This window comes from Sus scrofa, chromosome Y (assembly GCF_054392235.1).
Source record: "Sus scrofa isolate SSC_HxYL_T2T_F1_AM1 chromosome Y, Sscrofa_HxYL_maternal_Yorkshire_Landrace_v2.0, whole genome shotgun sequence".
NCBI lineage: Eukaryota > Metazoa > Chordata > Mammalia > Artiodactyla > Suidae > Sus > Sus scrofa.
The window spans coordinates 9,409,017-9,428,301 of record NC_139402.1 but is presented as its reverse complement, the minus strand read 5'-3'; the positions used below and the strand labels follow the sequence as shown (position 1 = coordinate 9,428,301).

The 19,285-nt window shown below is 45.3% G+C and overlaps 1 protein-coding gene across 6 annotated transcripts in view; it reads left to right on the top strand.

Annotated features, from left to right (window-relative positions):
* LOC106506885 (uncharacterized) overlaps window positions 1–19,285 on the top strand; it is a 545,630-nt gene that overhangs the window by 117,795 nt on the left and 408,550 nt on the right. The window contains exon 1 of one of the 6 annotated variants that reach the window (XR_014836074.1): window positions 1,765–1,977. The exons of 4 other annotated variants lie outside the window; for them this stretch is intronic. The gene's annotated coding sequence lies outside the window, so the exon portion shown is untranslated. Of the gene's footprint in view, window positions 1–1,764; window positions 1,978–19,285 lie in introns of those variants that run through there. One more of the 6 variants, XR_014836076.1, reaches the window with a different exon arrangement.

Genomic DNA, 19,285 nt, shown 5'->3' with positions numbered 1-19,285 from the left:
CCCTGTGTTTGGAATGTGCTTTCATTTCTTTGCAAATACAGATTCTTTCTCAATAGAGTGTATATCTGTAACTTATGTAATATTGTACATCAATTCTACTTCAAAAACAAAGCAAAACAAAACAAAACCGACCAACCACATACTTCTTTCTCTCCTGCAAAATGATGCCCAAGACACTGCCTTCATCTAATCTCAGATAAGCCCCACATGATCGCAAACCCAGTCCAGTCTCTCCCGCAACTGCCGAGGCTGAATTGGGTCTATTGGGCTATGTGCCCGCAGCTGCAGTGTGTGTGTGTGTGTGTCTGTGCAGTGAATGGGTAGTTTTAGAGGACTGTGTGTGTGTGTGTGTGTGTCTGTGCAGTGAATGGGTAGTTTTCGAGGGCTGCTTTGGGCGAAGCAGTCCGTTAAGCTCTGTGGGGAATATGGAGTTGCATAAGGTTCAGTCCTCGCCCTCGGGAAGGAAAAAGGGCATAGAGCCATAGAGCACAGATACTAAAACCGAGTAAAAGAATGCCAGGAGAGGAAGGGTTGGCTTCTTGAAAAAAAAGTGGACTCTGCATCTTGGCAGCTGAGAAGGAGAGGGCCGAAGGTGCTATGGCAAGGCCAGTGTAGAAGCAACATGCTGGCAGGCAGCTTGAAAAATGATGGCATGGTGGCTGGGGGACAAATAATGATCAGAGGTCTTGGAGCCCAAGGGACGTGTGTGTGTGTATGTCAAGGTAGGCTTCCAGAACAAAAATGGTAGGAATGGAGTCAGGACCACAGGAAAGAAGCTTTAGAATTCCATGTGAGCAAATGCAGTTTTATTCTGTAGGCAATGGAAGTCCATTGCTGATGCCCGAGGAGTACGACGTCCACATTAGACAATTTCTTTGGCAGTGATGCAGTGGGTGGAAGGAGGTGGATGTATGTGGTGGGTGTTCCCGTATCATTCATTTTGCACTTTTTTTATCCATTTGTGATGAAACTGCCGAGGGCGGGCATTTCAATTCCTGGGTCTTGGCTTGCAGCACCCCCTCTTCTGCCATCCAGAGGGCATTTCCCATTGCCCTTCAGAGGATGGATGCTCTGTACCTATTGTAAGTCTGACAGTTGTCTGAGACCAGACCCACAAAGCTTCCTAAATTGTGCGGGCAACTTAAGCGTGTTCCCTGAAAAGGATGAACCACTCGGTGTGTTGCAGAGCAGGTGTGTCAGGTGGTTTCCTGGCTATGTGCTGAGAACTATGTCATGCTGATGACCCTGCCTCCTCCCTGAAATGCATATCTTCCAGCAAGGAGCTGACAGTGCTCAGATCTGGGGTGGGGTACCTTCATGCCCGCCACACCTCGCTCCATCCAGGTGCATCTGGAATAGCTTTGGAAATGCCGGTCGTCATATCTATGACGAGGCTTCATCTCAGCCTGACCTTCCAGCTCCTACCTGAGGGACAGTGAGAGAGAAACCACCGCGCTCTACAGACCTGGCTGATTGCATCTCTGCACCACTGAAACTGATGGTATTTTAAGAGGTAAAAGCACGCTCACTCAGAAGCAGAGCAAGTGCACCGTTAGCTCTTGTGTGGAAGTTGCCACAGCAACGCGAGCCACTGTTCCCCACCTCCCAGCCTCTCCTAAAATCTGCTCCAGCACATTGTCCTAGAAAAACCCTGAGCTGGGAAAGGGTATCTGTTGCTTGCTAAGAATGTCATTATCTTTGATAAGTGTGAGTGCAGCCCCAAAATGAGATGCAAAGGGCGGTGCTTTTAAGAAAAAACATTGCAGAAAGAATAAAAATGATCAAAATGGAGTTCTCATCCAGCCAAACCCAAAATAACCCCCTCCTCCCGCCTCCCCTTGCTTGTGTGGGAAGAAACGAAGCTGAGCAGTGGCTGGCTCTGGGAGTGCATTTCCTGGAGGCTGTGTGCTTAAGCCGAGTACGCTTGAGTGCCATGCTTGTTCCTTACTGCCTTTGGCCCTGGTGTGGACAATTAAGGTAGGAAAACCCATCATTTGTTGCTGTTCCCTTGTACTGGGGTCTTTGCAGAGCTCCTGCCTCTCATCAAGCGAGGCATTTCCAGAGAAGGCAAAATGTGTCACACAGCATGCTTGGCTGAGCACAAGGCCAGGCACCCAAGGAGCAGTTGGTGAGTCACCCTGTTCCGCTGGACACGGTGACAGCTGGAAAGTGTCAGAACTGTGGTGCGGGGAAGCCGAGGATCCATCTCTCTGTTGCAAGAGAGATGTGCTCAGCACTGCCACAGTGGACTGGCTGGATTTGGGGTCCATCTTCCCTCATCGGCCCCATGCGGACAGAGATGTCGTCTGTGTGGGCAGGGATTTACAGGTCCCTGGGATCTCAGAATGGGAGAGGGCCTTGGAATTTATGTTGTAGCAGACCTTTGTTTTGCTGATGAGGAAACGACCCCAGGAGATGCTGAGCACCAGACAAGCTCAGGGAGTGTCTTCTCTCAAAGGCTAGTGGCCTCCTGGCTGCCTGGTTTTGCCTCACACTTTGCTTCCGAAGGAGATGTTCTGGCCTCTGCAGTGAGTGTTTCTGGGTTTAGCTGCCTTCATTTTCAGGAAATTTTCTTGTTCTGAAATTCTTGATGTGCTGCTCCCTGCTCACCTCGCATTCATATTGGTGGCAAGTAGCCCAAAGTATCATCAACTGCCCTTCAGAACCTCCCAAGTCTCAATGAAAGCATCTCAAAGCAACGGTGAACCACCCGTGTATCCCTTTTTCAAGGAGCCATAGCAAGGCTCAGGGTGTTGCCCATGGCAGTGAAGTTCAGTCTTGGCTGCCATTCAGGTCTTTCTGGTTGTTCTCTCTTTTCCTGGTTTTGATGTGGCTACCTCTGCAGGGAAGCCTGTGACTCTCGGAGAATGGAGAAGAGGTGGCTCATCTTCCTCCCTTGCCCTTGACTCGGTGGACCTGAGCTCATTTGCATGCCTGATTTAGCTTTTACTGCCACCTGCTGGAGCCCCCTGATACGCACCTCCCACACCCCTCTGCCCCACAGAGTTGCTGCTCAGTGAGTGTCTTCCCCCCTCTGCCATTCAGTCCTCTCCCCTGGCAGTCAGGAGGCACCGAGGGGTGTGGGGCACACATATCGTCAGGCCCCAGTGACCACCCCACGCCTCCCCCTTCTGCATTCCTCCGTGCCTCCCCATCTCTGTCACATATCCCAGTGTCTTTTAAAAATGCCTGTCATATCTCAGACTCTTTCTGAGTTGTGAGCTCGCTTTGGAATGGAGACCTCTGTCCTTTGTGGCTTTTGATTTAGAAACCAACATTCTTGGAGATGCACAGAGCCGTACCCGTGTTTATCATCCCATGGCCAAGAGGATCAGGACCGCGGGGGAGAGATGGATGGCAGGCTTCCTGGGAAGAAGAGTGTTGTCTTGTGTTTTTCCATTGGTACCACGGAAAGGAAGAGGTAGTTCAGATTGGAAAATACAGTCATGACGGTGGCCGTATTCTGTAGCCACTTCCTCTGAGCGAAACTGTAATTTGATCATTTAACATCCAAGATGGTTTTTTTTATAGAAGAGGGAAACATGTAAAATCAACTTTTGGAGTTCCCGTCGTGGCGCAGTGGTTAACGAATCCGACTAGGAACCATGAGGTTGCGGGTTCGGTCCCTGCCCTTGCTCAGTGGGTTAACGATCCCGCATTGCCGTGAGCTGTGGTGTAGGTTGCAGACGCGGCTCAGATCCCGTGTTGCTGTGGCTCTGGCGTAGGCCGGTGGCTACAGCTCTGATTCAACCCCTGGCCTGGGAACCTCCATATGCCGTGGGAGCGGCCCAAGAAATGCAACCATAACAACAACAAAAGACAAAAAAAAAAAAAAAATCAACTTTTGATTTTTATCTTGGATAAATTAATATATAACATTTTACAGAGTGTGTCTTTTAAATTATAAAACAGTTAACTGTTCAATGAGGAATATTTAGAAAATCAAGACAAAAAGAGGAGAATGAAAAGCACAAAAATCTTCTCCTCTTGAGAGAACCACCGATTACAACACTTCATAGATCTTGAACAGGATATATGCATATATATATATATAATTATAAGTACGAGTTTGTATATCAAAGACTGTGTCCTCTGCATTTTCCCATTTTTCAAAAATATGATAATTAATGGTAAACTGCCTCTCCACTTTAAGGATGTACTATGTCTTAATTAGCAACTTACTGCTCCATTGCTTGTCATTTAGGTAGTTTCTAATTTTAGTCAGTGCATCTTAAGAACTCTAAAATATCACTTCCATTTGCTAAATGACTAAGCAAAATTTGGTGATTGTGGTTCTTAGCTTTTGACATGATTGCATTTTCATAAATTCCTGACTGACCATCCCCTGCAAGATTCATGGGGGTCTTTGGGCTTGCTGACAGGGTTCTAACCCCAGCCATCTCAGACTGAAGAGATGGGTTGAGTAGGGGGATAGCCTCCGTGGCTGTTGCCTTCTTGGTGAAGGGCACAAATGAGGAAACCGCTGAGCTGCGGTTCTCTGAACTTGACTCCGTCCAACAAGCGCATACAGGTACGAAACCCGGATCTGGGCCTGAAAAACCCTGATCGTTTAGCGCTGTGACTCTCACTGGGCTGCCCCAGGTTGCACACCCTGACTTGGCTGCACTAGTCCTCTTCCACCCAGGACACTTGGCATCATGTCCTTGGCAACGTACTCCTAGCACCTAGGAAGTAGGCTCCAGGGACGTTGCTGAAGATGCCACAGTGCACAGACAGCAGCCCCCGCATCAAAGAACGACCTTCCCTGAATGTCAGTGGTATCGAGGTCGAGAAACCTTGGTCCTGTAGGTGAAGAGAAAGTTGGAGGGAGGAGCGCCAGCCAGGACAGACTGAGCGCCTCTGAATTTGACTGAGAAAGATAGTCCGTGTGCATTGCTTTCTGATTCCTGTGCAGTGGCTCAGCTGGCAATGGAAGAAAGTGGTTTCGTGCACTTCTGTAGGGAGCTGCTTCTCCTTCCCCCTTCTTCTTCAGGGACCCAACCTCTGCCTCTCATCATCGCAGATCCAGAACTCTCAGAACACGCGCTTGGAGACTGGGCATGGAAATCTTTGTGCAAATGTGCTTGCTTGTTGACTGCACATGGTTCCGAGGGAGGCCTTCTCCGTTCAGTGGGCTGTGCTCCTGATTTTCTTTCCTTTATTTCGTGTCTTTCCTTGTATTAGGGAGATAATGCCTGTTCTGTCTCAATAAGGGATACTGTTATTGTCATATGACCTAGCAGTGCTCACCTTTTTGTATACTGGAGATTTCTAAACGTCATGTCGTTTCACCTATTGTACATGGTCCCTCCCAATCCGCCTTTTAGGTTCTGCGTGTTGTGTATGTGTCAGCCGAGGAATAGATGCTTCTGGTTGTGACTTGGGTTACCCTTTGCCGCTGCTCATTCCTTTTCAGCAGATTAGCTGTCTTGCTATAGAAGTGTATTTTGGTGTATTAACTTTTTTACGATTTTGCATTCTTCTGCTTCTTTAAATATGGATAGCAAAGAAAAAAAGGAAGTTCTCGTACTGTGAAGAGAAATGTAGGTTTCATAAACTTAGTACAGTGACAACTAAGATGAAAGGAATGAGCCGTATTAGAAGCAGTACATCTTTAACCCCAGTTGGATGCTCATCACCTCCAGGCTTGTAGAATGTATGATCCGTAGTGAAAGAACAGAAATGTGATACACATGTATAACATGCTGAAAATATATGGCTGAAGTTCCTGTCTTCAGGATAAGTTTTATATATAGATAGTATTATATACAGTGACCTCTTACCCATGGTATCCAGGGCCTTTGTTGTCATTGTTCCCTTGTGGCAAAATGAGCTGTGGTATACATTTTCAGGACGAGGTTGTGTATAAAAATGAGACCAGCCTCTGGTGGGAAGGCATGACCACCCTCCACGGCTAAAGACCTTCTACAGTATGTGAGACAAGGAAGAAAAATTAAGAAATGCAGGATTTCTGCTTTGATCCGCCAAACGAATTTCTTTTTTTTTTCCCAATAAAAAAAGGCCTCTGCCTTAATTTCCAACATAAATAACCATGAAATGAAACTGTTTTCATATCTTACCAGTGAGAGCGAATCGTGTATTTCATTACATAACATACGAAGTGTTTCCATCTTGCCAATTATTTGAAGTCTAGACATTATTTAAACAAATGCCTTACCTTGAGAATAAAATTGCAAAGAGATCCCCACATTCAGCAATACAAATTTCCTGCCATGGTACAAATGCATATTTGGTGATAATTTTTCCTCTACTCCATTTTTCTCACTTTCCCCCTTTTTTTTGTGGCATGTGGAAGGTCCCGGGCCAGGGATGGAATCTGAACCTGAGCAGCGACCCAAAAGCCGCTGCAATGATAACACGGGATCCTTAACCCACCGCACCACAAGGGAACTCTTTCACTTAAAAAAAAAATGAATTAAAACAATAGTGTTTTTCTTTTAAAGCTTTGCCTTAAATCCTTTCGGGAATAAGGGTGAGAGTGAGGTGGGGAAAGAGAAGTTGGCTGTTGACTCTCAAAATTAAGGCTGTGGATTGTGGAATCAGATAAGCTGAGTATTCGTTTAGCGTCTACAATTTGCAGCCGTCTGTGTGGCCCGGGGTGAATTGTTTAATGTCTTTGTGCATGAATTTTCTCAACTGAAACCTAGAAACAGTCGTAGGATGTAAGGCATAGAGTCGTTGGAGGGATGAATGAGACCCTTCGCGTCGTGTGCTTAGCATGCTGTCTGCTGTCGTCGTGTGCTTATCGTGCTGTCTGGTGTCGTAAATGCTCACCGTCCTGATTGTTATCCTTAAGCACCCGCCTCCGCGCCTCTGCAGGTGAAGCGATTCTGAGTTGCTGCCTCTGCCCAGGACATCCATTACCTCCTTTTCGTAGGTGAGAGAATGGGACTGAGCAAGTGCTTGCTGACTTCTCAGATGCCTGGGAACAATATTCTGCTCACCTAGCCAGAGAAAGTTCCTAGGCACATTCGAATAACTTCTCGGTGTACCCAAACATTGTCACTGCTGGCCTGGTCCAGAAGAAAACAATGACAAATGTCGAAAGGGGAAGAAGTAGGCTGACTCGTCAGTCTTTCACTGATGGTTGTTGACTGTTCCATATTTGCAAGAATTGTGGAAATTGCTTCCCTCTGTTGCTTCTCCCTCGTTACAGAAACGTCCATCGTCAGGGGCTGATTTATGGCGGTTCTGATGGTAACAGACTTGACCAAGTGTTCAGATTTGCTCTTTGGAGTAAATTAGTCTCAAGGATTTCTTTCTTTCTTTTTTTTCCAGCTTTAGTTTTCTTCACTTCTCCCACTTTATTTAAAATTTTTTTTTCTTTTGCATGAGAAAAGAGCTCTTTGCTTTCCTCAGTCCTGCATGTTATAAGCTGCAAAATAAAAAAGCACCTCCGTAACCTTCCAGGCTCTCAGACTGGACTCTTCAGGCTGAGGGTCATGAGCTGCCCAGGAAGGCCATCTGCACGGTGATGTTGACGGTCGGTCTTTCCTGGGGCTTCTTTGTCCTAGATGTATCTCGTATGTCCCCTCTTTTGTCCTAGGTGTATCTTATATGTCATCGGTTCAAATGGGACAACCCAGACAACGCTAAAATGCCTGGACAATTTGATCAAAAGTTCAAGTAGATTTTCTTCCTATATTTTGTAGACTCAACAACACTGAACAGGCCCTCTTTGCTGCCCCCTGCCAAAAAAGTCAGTCCTGCTTTGCAGAGATGGTTTTTTTTTTTTTTTTTTTTTTTTTTGTCTTTTTGCTATTTCTTGGGCTGCTCCCGTGGCATATGGAGGTTCCCAGGCTAGGGGTCGAATCGGAGCTGTAGCCACCGGCCTACGCCAGAGCCACAGCAACGCAGGATCCGAGCCGCGTCTGCGACCTACACCACAGCTCACGGCAATGCCAGATCCTTAACCCACTGAGCAAGGGCAGGGACCGAACCCGCAACCTCATGGTTCCTAGTCGGATTCGTTAACCACTGCACCAGGACAGGAACTCCCGCAGAGTTGTTTTGGTGTTAGACACAACAGGCTCCAGCACCACGGAGATCCGCTAAAGCTCCACCTTGATGTTTTTACGGAAAAGGAGGCAGTGCTTTTGGATCAAATAGATGGAATTTACATCTCTGAGTATAAACGGCTCAGGATCAAAGGATTCCCATCCCCCAGGACTTGCTAAGAACAGGAGTCAATTCTGTCTTGCCCTCATCCATTCAGATTGTCTTTAGATGAGACATTGGATAATTTCTTTAGAAGAATCTCTCTGTTAAGGTTCTGGCAGATTGAGTATCTGAGGCTCTTCCTGGTTCTTGCTGTGTCCTCACCAGGTGAAAGGGTTGAGGGTTCTCTGGGGCTTGTTGTATCAGGACACTAATCCCATTCATGAGGGCCCCACCCTTGTGACCTCACCTCCTCCCCAAGGCCCCACCTGCTAACACCCTCACATTGGCCATTAGCTTTGACATGTGAGTTTTGAGGTGACCCAAACATTCATTCCGTAGTGGAGGGTGTCACCTCACCTCCCTGGGGCCCACTTTGCTCATTTGTGCAATGAGAGCGTTAGAAGAAATGACCGTGGGGTCTCTTTCAGCCGTAAGACTTTAGTCCTCTGAAGCCTGGAAGGGGTCTTCCGTTCTTTAGAGCATTGTGCCGTCAGGGACCTCTAGTGTGTTCTGTGCAGCAGTGGCGCCAGCAGCCCTTGAGGACTTGCTAGAAGGCAAGTGCTCAGGCCCCTTCCCTGACCTACTGACTCAGAACCTCTGTCTGGCAGTTTGTGTTTTAACAAGCCCTCCAGGTGGTTCTGACGCATGCTCAGACTTAAGAACCACTTCTCTAGAGAAGCTACTAAGTTGACTGCACCTGTAGCGCTTCAAAGACGTCTGATGCCTGGGTTTGGCCCCAGAAAGTCTCGTTGCTTTGGTCCAGGGTGTGGCGTGGACATTGGGAAATTAAGGAATTGCCCCTGGTGATGCTGTTTGCAACCAGGGCTGAGAAACGCTGATGTGGGAAGCGGACCAGGTACAACGAGGTCTTGATGTGAGTGTAAGGGACCAAGGTCCAGGACTCTGAATTTTAAGAAGCTCCTCTGTCAGTGCAGGTCCTCTGAGAAGCAGATGCTAAAACCAGCTCCGATGTGGGAGACCTTCTTGGAGCACAGGTCTGTATTTGTTTCCTTGAGTTACTGCAACCTGTTAGGACAAATGTGGTTGCTTAAACCTCATAAAGGACTCCCTCTGATTTCTCAAGACCAGACATCTGAGAGCCACATGTCAGATGGGCTGTGCTTATTTACTCCAGAGACTCCAAGGGAGACGTCCTTCCTTCCTCTTTCAGCTTGAGGTGCGTCCAGCTTGTGGCAGCCCCACTCCAGTCTCTGCTTCTGTCTTCTCCTGTCCGCCTCCTCTCCGTCTCTCTGTGTTCTGCCTCGGTTATCAGGACCCAGTCACTGGATTTAGGGAACTTCCCTGAAGGGATGGATGTCATCTCAAGATGCTTAGTAACTTCTGCAAGGGCCCTTTTTCCAAATAAAGGTTCTGGGTGGACGGAGCTTTTGGGACCCATGATGCCTGTGAAGGAGAAAGACCTGGGGTTTGGCCGGAGGCAGGAGAGCCTTCTGATGGTGTTGCAGGTCTGGCACTTGTGGAAAGAGAGAAGGGAGCATTGTGGAGGAAGGGCTTCAGGCTTCACGGTAGATCTAAGAAAGTTTTAGACAGGCTTTCGGGAGCCCGTGAAACTTCCTATGTTGAAGGTAATCCACAGTGTGGGGGGTGAGGTCTTTTGGGAGGTGATGCGGTCATGAGGGTGGAGCCTCATGAGTGAGATTAGTGCCCTCATTAAAGAGGCCCCAGGGAGCCCCCTTGCCCCTTCCACCTGGTGAGGGCATAGGGAGAGGAAGGCCCTCACCAGACACCAGCTCTGCCAGCGCCTTGCTTAACCCCCAGAACTGTGAGGATAAATGTCTGTTGTTAGTAAACACCCCGTCTGTGGTGCTTTGTTAAATGACTGCAGTTATCTGGATAGTTCCATTCAGCTGTGTTCCCTGCAGGAGGGACCCTTGGGGGGAGAGCAGGCCTCGCACAGCTCTGTGGCTGCAGCAGCCTCCAAGGCGATTATTTTATCCACTGGGAATCTAAATGTTAGAACCACTGTGCAAGATCTATATCTCAAAGCTCAAGCTAAGAGAGATTAATGTCGAGACGCTTCGAGGAATACTTTCTCCTCTTGAAGCTTCTCAACGCACCTGAGCCTGTGTAACACTCGGGAGGTCCAGAGTAGATACAGCCACTCAGTGTTGGTCGTGTCTGCCAGAATCATTTGACCAAGGGCCCCTTTATCAAAGCTGTGCTAACACCTGCTAACATCCTGCCGAACACATGCCCATTTGGGGAATTCCTGCTGTGGCTCAAAGGATAAACAGGTTGTTTGACACTTGGGCAAATGCACCTGTCAGGCCAGCAGGCCCAGGAGGAAGGTGGCCACCTGTGCAGCATTTTGGGGACCTACAAAAGGCCTCACTGATTCAGAAATGTTCTTTGCCAGTGGAAGAGACTGTCTCTCCACTATGGTTTCATTGCCTGGGTTTGAGGCTTTCATCTTTACTAAAATGTGAAGACTCCTGGGAGAGGCAATTTTGTTCTAATTTCATGAGCATTTTCTGAGCAGCTTTCTCAGTGCAAAAGCCTCTCCTGGGTGCTTAAAAAATCTCATCACTTTCATAGAAAAGATGAATATGCAACCTGTTCCTGCAAATACTCACCTTAACTGGTCATTAGAGCTTTCCGTGAATGCATTTTTCAAATTCTTCCCTACAAGGAGGGTTCCCCCCTTGGGGAAGAATAAAGTCTGAGGACATGGATTCCTGAGAATCAAGGAAGGTAGAGCCCAGGAAAGAGGGAAGGACACAAAAAGGAGGCAGAAGGATGAGCTCTGCTTACTTCTCAGAGGTGCCCAAGGACAGACATGACACATCTCTACATGCAAAGACATGGTGTTCCCATGTTGGCACCTCGAGATGCGTTTTGCATCTCCAGTAAACGAAGGCTCTTTTTCCCCCTCTGAAGTATGACTTAACATGGTCATGGTGGGTTAATGGGGTGAAGGGCATGAATTGCCCTGTAATGACGCTCTTTTTAAACTTTCATAATCATTTCACAATCAAATCCTTTTTGTGGTATTTCTGAAGCATTGGCAGATAATTCGAATTGTTCCTCCAACATAAATAATATTTTAGGAAGTGTTACAAAAAGGAGGACCTTAAATATGTCACACAAATACATACCACACACACACACACACACACGTACATACACATACACGACATTAATGCAGCTCGTAATGTCGTAAATAGAGATCAACAACATAAAGGGATTCCTGGGGGAAACACAACACACACCCCATGAGTGCAGCTTGTCTTGTAGTCAATGTATAGTGATAACGTGTCACAGAAGGGATTCCTGGGGACATGTGCACATGCGTGTGCACACACACACACAGCTCCATGTGTCTCCATGACTGTGCACCAGGATCTAGGAGGAACTGCGGGCAGAGTGAGCACAGCTCCCACCATCCCTGAAGCTCTTGCACCTTCCAGAGAGATGCTTGGCCGTCCTTGTAGCCCAGGTACCTCTTGGGACCCCACAACCCCACAGTCCCCATGTATTTAGAGGGAAATGGGAGGAGGTCACTCTTCATTATTGGGGGCCCCCTGATGAGACAGTGTCCGGTTAGAAAGCATGGTTTCTATAGCCCTTCTGCTGAGGCTCCTGCTAAGTAAGCTACTAAGATTGGGAAGAGAATGGGCTTCTTAGACCCTCTGAGCGTCTCTGACTTCTCAGCAAGTTTCCAGCGGGTTTCACTCACACCTGGGTTTTGGATCTCTTGAGACACACAGGGTTCCATTATTAACTCTGGTTTGGGGTTTATTTAGGTCAGCATCCTTTCAGACTCACACTGGCTTGTCATCCAAACACCACACTTTGGCTTGAATTTGTCAGCCACACAGATCCATCCTATCTGGCTCCTGTGGAAGTCAGCATTTCTAGCTTGTTCCAGGATAGCTTACCTGACAGAAATATAGCCTATGACTCAGCAGCTTCTGGGAGGTATTCCTTTCTGCCACAGTAAAGGAAAATTTCAGTTTTGTTGATAATAGGTATAAATTGGAATTGAATTTTATTGACTGGAGCACTGATGCCTTGCAAACATTCCCAAAAGTAGGGACTTTTTTTTTTTTTGGTTCATGTGAAAGTTAAGCAAGAATTTACCAGAAAAAGGCCTGCTTATTTGCCCCAAGTTTCAGAGAAGAGAATCTGTGTGTAGAAGCCAAAGAGCAGGAAAATGTGTTCACCCAGGATCTTAGAAGTTCACTTTATGAGGGTACAGTTCCCATATCTCATAGAGGCAAAAGTGGTGACAGAGAGCCTGAAATAGGCTTTTACGTAGTTGAGCAAAACCCAGGTCAGACCCACCCCTGAGGGCTTTTCCTTCTGTTCTGTAGCCTGGTGACCCCACTGCCCTCTGCGGGCATGGCTGTGTGTAGCCAAGGCCAAGAGTCTGGACTTTACTGCACAGCTGGGTTTTCATAGGTGGATAGCATGACTCAGTTAGACCAAAGGCCACTTTTCTTTCTGGTTTACACCATTGGAGCAGTAGTTGGCCTAAAAATAGGAGTTCCTGCTGTGGTGCGATGGGACTAGCAGCATCTCTGCAGCACCAGGACGCAGGTTCTGTCCTTAGCTGGACACAGTGGGTTAAAGGATCCAGTGTTGCCGCAGCCGTGGTATAGGTTGCAACTATGACTCAGATCTGATCCCCGGCCCGGGAACTCCATATGCTGTGGAGCAGCTGAAAAATTGTATGTGGCCCTCACATTCTGCCTTCAAGATGTTGTAGTCATTGCTGCATTATTATTATTATTATTTTTTTGTCTTTTTGTCTTTTGTTGTTGTTGTTGTTGTTGCTATTTCTTGGGCCGCTCCCGCGGCATATGGAGGTTCCCAGGCTAGGGGTCGAATCGGAGCTGTAGCCACCGGCCTACACCAGAGCCACAGCAACTCGGGATCCGAGCCGCGTCTGCGACCTACACCACAGCTCACGGCAACGCCGGATCGTTAACCCACTGAGCAAGGGCAGGGACCGAACCCGCAACCTCATGGTTCCTAGTTGGATTCGTTAACCACTGCGCCCCGACGGGAACTCCTGCATTATTGACATTTTTCAGTATTGCTGCGGAGAAGTGGGATTCCTGAAGCACTGGCCAATAATTCAAATTGTTCTTCCAACGTAAACAATATTTTAGGGAGTTCCCTTCGTGGCGCAGTGGAAGCGAATCCAACCAGGACCCACGAGGTTGTGGGTTCAATCCCTGGCCTCACTTAGTGGGTTGAGGATCCGGCGTTGCTGTGTGCTGTTGTGTAGGTCACAGATTCGGCTCAGATCTGGTGTTACTGTCGCTCTGGCGTAAGCCGGCAGCTACAGCTCCGATTAGACCCCTAGCCTGGAACCTCCATATGCTGTAAGTGTGGCCCTAAAAAAAACCCCCAAAAAACAAAAAACAATATTTTAGGAAGCATGACAAAAAGGAGGACCTTAGATATGTCACACAAATACATACCACACACACATGTACATACATACAATGTTGGTGCAACTTGTGAAGTTGTGTGTGTGTGTGTGTGTATATATATATATATATATATATATAAAACATATCACAAAAAGGATTCCTGGGGGACACACACACACACACACCCCATTAGTGCACCTTGTCATGTAGAAAAGGCTGCATGAGAGGCCAATCATAATGACTGTATTCTTTATATTAAAGGAATACAAGGAGTTGTTATAGAGATTAAGCAATACAGAGACGGAGAAAGAGTAAAATAAAGACCTAACCCGAATCCCCGCTGACTAGAAGCCAACGTCATCCCCTTTGGACCAACTTCGTAGCGAATACCTTTGAAAGTCCATCTCTAGGAGGAAGGACGAGAGCTGGACCAATAAGCACACCAAAATACATTTTCATTTCAGTGTGTGGTATTTATCCAATTTGGTGAAAGCGCTATAATTAAGTTCCCTGGGTTTCACAGAAAGAAATGAAACTGATATGGAACCCAGAGAAGAGCTAAACTTCAAAGGGTTGATTGTTTTTTCCAGCTGGAAATATTAGCTCCCAAAGGACTGATCTAAGGTTAAGGAAGGAGATTATGAGTAACAAAGAGAAGTTGAGGACGTGATGTATCTTTGAATGACAGTTTTCAATGTAGGTAACATTGATTGGCTCCCTGCTATGAAGCTGGAGGACATTAGCAATTTCACATCTTTCCATTTTCTTTCTTTCTTCATTATTACAGTATTTTCATGCTGCGATAGTTGATATAACAGTCACATTATTATGCTGTGTAATGATACTTCTCACAATTGCTTAATATTAGTTCTGTTCAAATGGATCCTCTGCTCGTTAGCCGTTGTTTGACCAAAAATTCTCTGTGAGGTTTTCGTTTTGTCTCTTATTTGTCTGCATTTCATCTTCAAGCAGCTTTTTCAAGAGGGCTCATGGGATCTTTGTTCTCTGAGCTCTATTGTGCTGGGGAGTATCTCTATGTTGCCCCTTTGCTTGAGCAACATTTTGAATTTTGTGTGGCCCTCACATTCTGCCTTCAAGATGTTGTAGTCATTTCTGCATTATTGACTGCTTTCAGGAATGCTGCAGGGAAGGGTTTTTTTTTTTTTTTTTTACTATTTTGTAGGTGATTTGCTTTTTTTTTTTTTTTTTTGGAGAGTCTGAAGTATGCTTTCTTTGTTCTTGAAGTCTTTCTGGTTTCATGTCTTGTGGAACTTTTAAAGAAAAATCCAGTGTTATTTCTACTGATCCCAGAGAGAAAGTGATAATCAGTGTATATGCGCTGAGAACTCACAAGTTGTTTTTCCCTGTGAAACCTGCAGAATAATCACCACAGCTGCCTTTAATTGACTTTTCTGTGCCAAACCCAGTATCATTCTAGATGTTTTAGGAGTATGATCTTAATTTTCCCACACATCTTTGGAGCTGGAGCAGTTAATCCCCATTTCATAGATGAGAAAACTGAGCTTCTGAGATAATAGATAACTTGCCAAGCTACTAAGTAAAGTTCAGGTGAAAAGAGATAATTTTTGGAGTTCCTGTTGTGGTGCAGCTGAAACCAATCCGACTTGTATCCATCATGAAGATGTGGTTTTGATCCCTGGCCTCACTCGGTGTGTTCAGGATCCAGCGTTGCCATGAGCTGTGGTGTAGCTTGCAAACTCAGCGCAGATCCTGTGTTGCTGTGGCTGCGGAGTAGGCTGGCAGCTGCAGCTCCGATTTGACCCCTAGCCTGGGAACCTCCGTATATGCTGCAGGTGTGGCCCTAAAAAAAGAGAGATAATTTTCCCCTTTTGCTTTATTCGTGTCCTGGTTTTGATATTGTACTATAGTTAGATAAGATGCCACCATCGTCTGGCTGAAATGTACACAGGACTCTGAGGTATTTTGCAGCTTCCCATGATTATGTAGCTATATCAAGATAAAAAGTTAAAAAGAGAACTCACCCAGAGCTAATAATAAGGGTTGGTTCTGGCCTAGTAGGAGAGTGAGCATCATCTCAGAAATAGAGGGAGAGCAGAACAGATGTCGTCTCGTCTGAGGCTGCCGTCACCTGAAAGCTTGACTGGGGCTGAGAAATCTGTTTCCAGGATGACTTGCTTATGCACAGCTTGGTGCTGACAGATTGGTTCCTTTCTATGCAGGCTGTCTTGTGGATGCTTGAGTGTCCTCAGGACATGGTGGCTGGCTACTCCCAAACGAAGCAATTCAAGATGTCTGGGTGAAATCGGACCTGGTATTGGAGCCCGTCTGTTGTACTGAACTGAGCAGTCAAGGAAGCCCTGATGTAGTGTGGGAAGGGGCTACACTCAGGTATGAATACCAGGAGGCAAGACCAGTGGGGGCCATCCCAGAGGCCCCCAGTGGCCCTCATCCTGGAAACCTTTCATGGAAAAAGAATCAGGAGGACTCTGGCTCTTGGTAGATCTGGCAGATGAAGAGGAACGTACCATATGGATAATTGTAGGTTTTGCAGCCTGGTGATCAGAACAGTTGAAGTGCAGTAGTCAAGCTGTCTTCGAGGCAGCTGGTTCTGAGAAAGTGAATTGCTGTTTGAAACATGTTGACTTTGAGGTGACCTGTGGACCACAGTGTTTCCAGATTGATCTACAGCTCATCCCTGGTGTTCGGCCCCACACGTTCCACCTGCTGTCTGACACCCGTCACCTGAATCTTTGTAGGGTTGTGCTGTAGGAATGGCCTTGACTCCTCCTTGCCCCTGCTCTTCCGCATCTTGGGCATTCAGCGTACTCAGTCCTGCTCATTGCTCACATCCACTTTCCAACTTCAACACCTTTGGTTGGCAATGCTGGTCTGCAGTTGCCGCTCCTGTTCTTTAAACCATTGTGACTGTACTATTATTCTTTTATTCTCATTTTGCTAAGATTTGGGAGGGGGGAGAGATTAATGCATGGGTTCAAGTTTCAAGATTTAACCGGAAGTCAAATTATATTTAAAAGTTAGACTCAGTTTTTGTAGTGCATGGATTTTATTTAATCAGTAAAAAATTGAAATGAATTTGGGTGTAAAGTAGGTAAAACAATTTAAAAAGTAAATTTTCATTGTATATACTGTGTATATATATATATATATGTATTATATATATAGTCTGCTAGAGGCATATTTCATATTTCTTGGTGTTTTCACTCATTTTTCAAAATTAATAGGGCAAATACCATAGCTTTTAAGAGAAATTGTAGTAATAAGCAGCAGGTATGTATTGTAAGAGATTTTTTCCCCCACACATTTCTCCTGGAGTATAAGATGAGGTATTAACTCAAACCAAAGAGGTGTTACGCATCTGATGGAATAAAACTAACTTCTCTAGAGCAGAACTTTTATATAATCATGGTCTCTTTGGGGAGTTTTAGGACTCTCCTGAATACTTTAAATGGTTATTATCATTACTTTGTTCTGCATGCATAGCACTTTTTAAAATTCTTTGATGAAGAATAAAAGCTATTAGCGAGCCGACCAGATAAATATGTCTGTGAAGACAAATCACTAGTCATTCGAGGAAAGTAGTTATTATGCGAAGACCTAGCATCTGGACAATGTCTAGTTATCTTTCCAAAGACTTCATCAACCCCAAATTGGATAGCTCTTTCTAGCCTTTCCAGATGCGGTCTCTGGGATACAGGTGGCCGCTTGTTCTCTGAAAAGCAGCCCCTCTCTGCCGATTGCTTCTGGGTTTAGCCTGACTCATTTGGCTCTGAAGACACCTGAGATGACTCTTCAGGGAACTCGGCTCAGATGGCTGTTTTGGAAAAGCTGGAGTGCAGATATTTCAGAGCAAGGTGGGAGGTGATTTGCTCCCCAGAAAGCAGAGGTCATCTAGGAGTCCTCCAAAGGCCCCCTCAGTTGTCGCCCCCACCCCACCCCCACCTTAACCCAAACTTGGAGGCACCTCGTGATGTTCCCGTGAATGCATTGTGGTCCTTGACCCATTGCAGTGATGTGATATATAATTCCTCATTACTTTTTTTTAAGCCTCCATCGCATGTGGAAGTTCCTGGGCCAGGGATCAAACCTGTACCACAACAGTGACCCAGGCTGCTGCAGTGACAATGCTGAATCCTCAACCTACAACCTTGTGCCCCCACAAGGGCACCCCTTCTCATTGCTTTTTTAAAAAATTTTTTTCATATTACTCAAATGAATTTATCACATCTGTAGTTGTATAATGATCATAACTCATTACTTATTAAAAAAGACATAATAGTCATTTTATTATTACTTCATTACTGAGTAATTTATAAAAAGATCTTATAGCCTCCATCCACAATATTTCATCTGTTTACCTCTCTTTTTAACTTTTAAAAATTGTGATAAAATACAATAAGATTTATAGTTTTACATTATGCAGGTTTCTCAAAAAACTGAAAATAAAACTACCATATGACCCAGCTCTTCCACTCCAGAGTATATACCTGAGGGAAACAGAAATATTAATTCAAAAAGATACATGCCCTCCAACATTCATAACACATAGAATTTAAAGAATCTTTCACTCAACTAAGGAAAAAGATGTACAGTTTTAGCTTTTTTCATTCTTACGTTATTTTAAATGCATAGTTCACTGGCATTAGGTGCAGTCCCATCACCATACAACCATCATCAGCCTCCATCTCCAGAACATTTTCATTCTCCCAAGTAGAAACTCCATACCTTTTAAATGATAACTTCGCATTCTCCCTCCCCTACCCCTGGCATACACTGATTTAACTTCCTCTCTCTCTGAGTTTGACCCTCTAGGTGTTGCAATAAGTGGAATCCTACAATATTTGTTTTTTTTGTGTGTGACTGGCTTATTTCACTTATTATAATGTCTTCAAGGTTCAGCCCTGTTGTATTGCGCATCACTCTTTTTTCATTCTTACATTATTTTTTAAGGCTGAATTTTGTTCATCTTTTCATCCATGGATGGACACTTGGGTTGTTTCCACCTGTTAGTTGTTGTGAATACTACTGCTGTGAATATGAGTTTATAGATATCCATTTAAGTTCCTGATTTAAATTCCTTCGGGTATATACCCAGAAGTGAAATTGCTGAATCAGATGATAATTCTATATTTAATTTTTTTGAGGAGCCACCGTACTGTTTTTTCATAGCGGTTGCATCATTTAACTATCCCTCCAGTCTCATTCCTGTGTTAAGATGCTTTTCTTCATTGTCTCAGTGCTCGGGATGCTGATAAGGTCCATCTCTGTGGACTGTAAACTATTTTTAAAAATTGAGATACAGTTTACATACCATAACCTTTGCTTCTTTAAAGTGTATAATTCTGTGGTTTTTAGTATATCCACAAAGTTTTGCAACAATTCTGCACTCTCATTCCAAAATATTTCCATTATAAGTCACTCCCAAGCCTCTCTTCTTCCACCTCCTAGTAATCACTAATCTACTTCAGGTCTCTGTGGATTTGCCTCTTCTGGACATTTCATGCAATGGAATCATATGATTTGCGGTCTTCTGCAGCTGGCTTCCTTTATTTAGTATAATGTTTTCAAGGTTCATCTCTGTTGCAGTAAGGATCAGCACTTTATTCTTTTTATAGCTGAATTATATTCCATTGTATGAATAGACCTCATTCTGTTTATCCATTCATCCGCTAATGGACATTTGGGATGTTTCCATGTTTTGG